Genomic DNA, 3,813 nt, shown 5'->3' with positions numbered 1-3,813 from the left:
CAGTTCCAGGCAGCCACTGTCGCAGCCGCTCGAAGTAGATCTCCGTCCTTCTCCTTGCTTTTCCACCTTGGTGGTGGGCGCGCACTTCCTCTTCTCCGTGTGTCGCGGCCATTACCGGCGGTCACCTTTCCAGGTCCAGGCATGCCTTTCACCTCCATGAATATGTAGAGGTGGTCCGAGAGTGTCTCGATCCCTTCAGCTACTCTCCAGCCTGTGATTCGTCTGAATGTGTCAGGGGAAGCCCAAGTGATGTCAACGACTGAGCTCCCCCTCCACGTCACGCAGGTGCTGGTCGTGCCCCTGTTCACCAGCAGGAGCCCAAGTCCCGCGGCCCAGTCTGACAACGCGCGGCCGCGCGCGTTGGTCCTGGGGTTTCCCCATTCCGCTGAGTGCGCGTTGAAGTCTCCTAGCACCAGTATCTGCCGGGGAAAGTGCCGTCTGACGCAGTTGCCAATCCCGTCCAGGAACTCCTCGAACGCTGCCCATCCGCTATTGGGTGATACGTACACGCCGACCACCACCATCCCTGCCCACTCGACCGCGACGTATCCGTTCCCGCGCTCCAGCGGGACTCGGTATATGTGCGCCCCCGGCGTTGATGTCCAGGTGACCGCTACCATTCCGTCTGCATCTCCGGTCCAGTCCGGGGCATCCAGAACTCTATATGGTTCGGCCACTACTGCTAGGGCGACCGCGCTCTCTCGTACCGTTTGGTAGAGCAGGTCTTGTGCTCTTCTCGATCGTCCTAGGTTGGTCTGGAGGATGCGCATTCTCAATCACCTAATGTCCTCGCCTCCGTGGCTTCCTCCGTGCCAGCCTCTCTGCTCGCCGGCTCAGGGTCTGCAGCAGCGAGTCCCTCCCGCTGCCACTTGCGACCGTGGATCGGCGGGTGATTCCTCCTGCTTTCTTCTTCGGGGGGGCGCAGGCCGGTCCCCCCATCCTATGTACCGATGGTGCCCCGAGCGCCTCGCAGATGTATCAACGACTACCTGTACGTAGATTAATTTATTTTAAATGTACATGACGGACTGTGTTAGCAATTCTACGCCCTCATTATTTCGCAATACCTAATATCGACGAAATCCACCACAACACCATTGCCGATTATTAATTTTATGTTAGTGATTTTTGTATAAATAAACTTTTTGTAGTACTTGCATCTACCACAATTATTGCATCAGGTTGTAATTACTTATCAAATATTCCACAAATATTTATAACTTTATGAGGGAGCCGCCGCTAATATTTATATTTGGCCCCATCATCGTACTACGGGCTATGCCTGTAATATTTACGTTTGGTCCGATCATCTACTACGGCCACAGCCCGTAGTTGTAGGTTAAGGGGTTAGGACAGAAAGATTTTACATCCGAAAACGGATGTAGAATAAATATTGAATTATTTAACGCTGCCTTAATCTATAGCTAGAGAAACAAAGAGGGTCGTATTCACTATTGTGGATATCTCCAAAGCGTTTGACACGCCATTCGGCGATAAAACTTTGCCTGGAGAGGATAAGTGTTCCGACCCCTATAATAGACTTAATGGAAAATGTATACTAGAACTGTAAAACAAAGATAAAAGCTAAAGATAATATAGGGGTCGAGATAGAAATCCTTAGGGGAGTTAAACAGTGTGACCCTATATCACCACTGCTATTGAATCTGTGTCCGGAACCGCTGCAGGATGAGGTAGAGGAGAAAACCAGTGACATAAATATAAATTATAAAAATAAAGTGTCAATCCTAGCTTTCGCTGACGATATCGCCTTGCTGGGTGAAGATGAGAAGGAGGTACAATGTCAGGTGGATACGCCCTACAAATACCTGAAGAGCCTGGGAATGTATTTCCAGAGAGAAAAATCAAGTGTTTCAGGTAGTCGCTAAAAAGGACACCTAGTTCGTCAAAGACCCTAAAATAAAATGAGAAAAAGCTCAGGTACCAGCCATTGACCCGGAGGAAGCCTTCAGACATTTAGGTAACAAAATGGGGCCTTGGAAGGGTATCCACTGTGACATAATAGTGCCGGAAATTCTGAGCATGATGAGATGAGTCAGAAAGCTCTCTCTTATGCTATGCCAGAAAATAGAATTAATTATGAATTACCTTCCCTCGCTACATTTATAATCTATTGATTACTCCACCAAGCGTCGGTGTCTTGAGAATATTGTACAGCGAAGACAGAAATTAAGGCCATACTACATCTGGTGCCTTCGACAGCCACTGGTTTCTTCTATGCTCCCAATGCGTGCGGAAGACTAGGGTTACCGAGGTTTGAACACATTATGAAACTCGGTAAATAGCGCAAAAGAACTGACTGGATCCAGCGGCGTCTAGCTTGATAAGCGACGAGGAAGATAAAAATTAAAAAAAATAACGAACTCCCTAAGGATTAATTGGCCGATCACTTCTGAGGACATTGAGAAAGCGAGAAAGGGGCTAAAGAGAGAACACGTAAATTAGTGGTCCGAATTGAGGAGTCAGGGCCATGGAGACAAAGACTTCTCAGGAGAAAAGGTCGGCAACGTGTGGTTGAAGGAGTATAATTTGCTCAAGCCATCAAGGTTTATAGATGCACTGAGACTAAGGACGAACACCTTTGGTACAAAAACTGTATTGTCACGAGCCGACAAAGTGATACACGTAGCTTGCAGGAGGTGTCATGCCCATCCAGAAACCCTAGGACACATCTTAAGGTTGTGTCAATACACCAAAGGTCTAAGAATAAGAAGACACGATATGGTGAAGTCTCACCTCGCGAATAAATTAAGTAGGAACAGTGAAGTTTTTTTCGAGCCTACGATAAAATTAGAGGTAATTTGTATAAGCCGGGCCTCGTAGCTAAAAACGAGGAACGGATTCTGGTGGAAATTGCTTCCTTAAAGCGGAGAAGGAAAAGGTCGACACATACTTTCCATGCCTGAAACACCTAATAGCAAAATACAGTGTGGACGATGAAGAGACTTCACCCGTGTTCTTGAGCAGTAGAGGGGCCATAACGCCAAAAACCATCGAAATTTTAAGGGAACATGGCGTCACGAAAAGTGAAATGAACACGATTGTTATGAATGTTTTAAGAAGCTCTATAGAGATGTGCAACGTATTTTTAGATGGATGAGCAAAATATTATTTATTTACTGATTTATTATTATTTCTTTTAAATGTTAAATTATTATTGTTATTTATTTATTGATTATTATTTACTTATTTATTTACTTATCACTAACTACTTTTAACTACTAGCAACTGAAGACGCAACTATTTAGGAACTGAGCAAGGATATCTGCGGTATATGTTCCACTATTATCAATTTTATCTCTCAAAAGCTTGACCTTCAACACCGACCAAAGACCCTTAGTATGAATAAATTCAGTCAAAGGTTCCACTCAAAACAAAACTCACGCAGCTACCAGAAAAAGAAATCCTTTTCAGATTCAAACGAACATCACAGGAAATTTGAAAATCTCCGTGATGGACAATCCACACAACCAATACTACGGTATCTATATACGGCATTTACCGGAATCAGGCTCGATATTTAGATAACACCAGGCGGTATCTTACGCGTCAGAAAATTTCTTTTATGACCAATGGCCGGGAAGTTCATTTTCTTCTCGAATTCTTACATCTATTTAAGAGTACTCGGAATAGTTCACTAAAAATGATTTCTTAATTGATGGAACCTTAGTTTTGTGATACGACGTAGCTTGATTTTGAAGTTTAGAAAAAGATAAACACACAGAGCCGTAAAATTGGTAGAAAAATACGAACTTTACTGTGATCCATGTGAGACTTCAAAGGGGATAAAATTGC

This window comes from Bombus pyrosoma, linkage group LG2 (assembly GCF_014825855.1).
Source record: "Bombus pyrosoma isolate SC7728 linkage group LG2, ASM1482585v1, whole genome shotgun sequence".
Taxonomy (NCBI): domain Eukaryota; kingdom Metazoa; phylum Arthropoda; class Insecta; order Hymenoptera; family Apidae; genus Bombus; species Bombus pyrosoma.
This window is presented reverse-complemented; position numbering follows the sequence as displayed.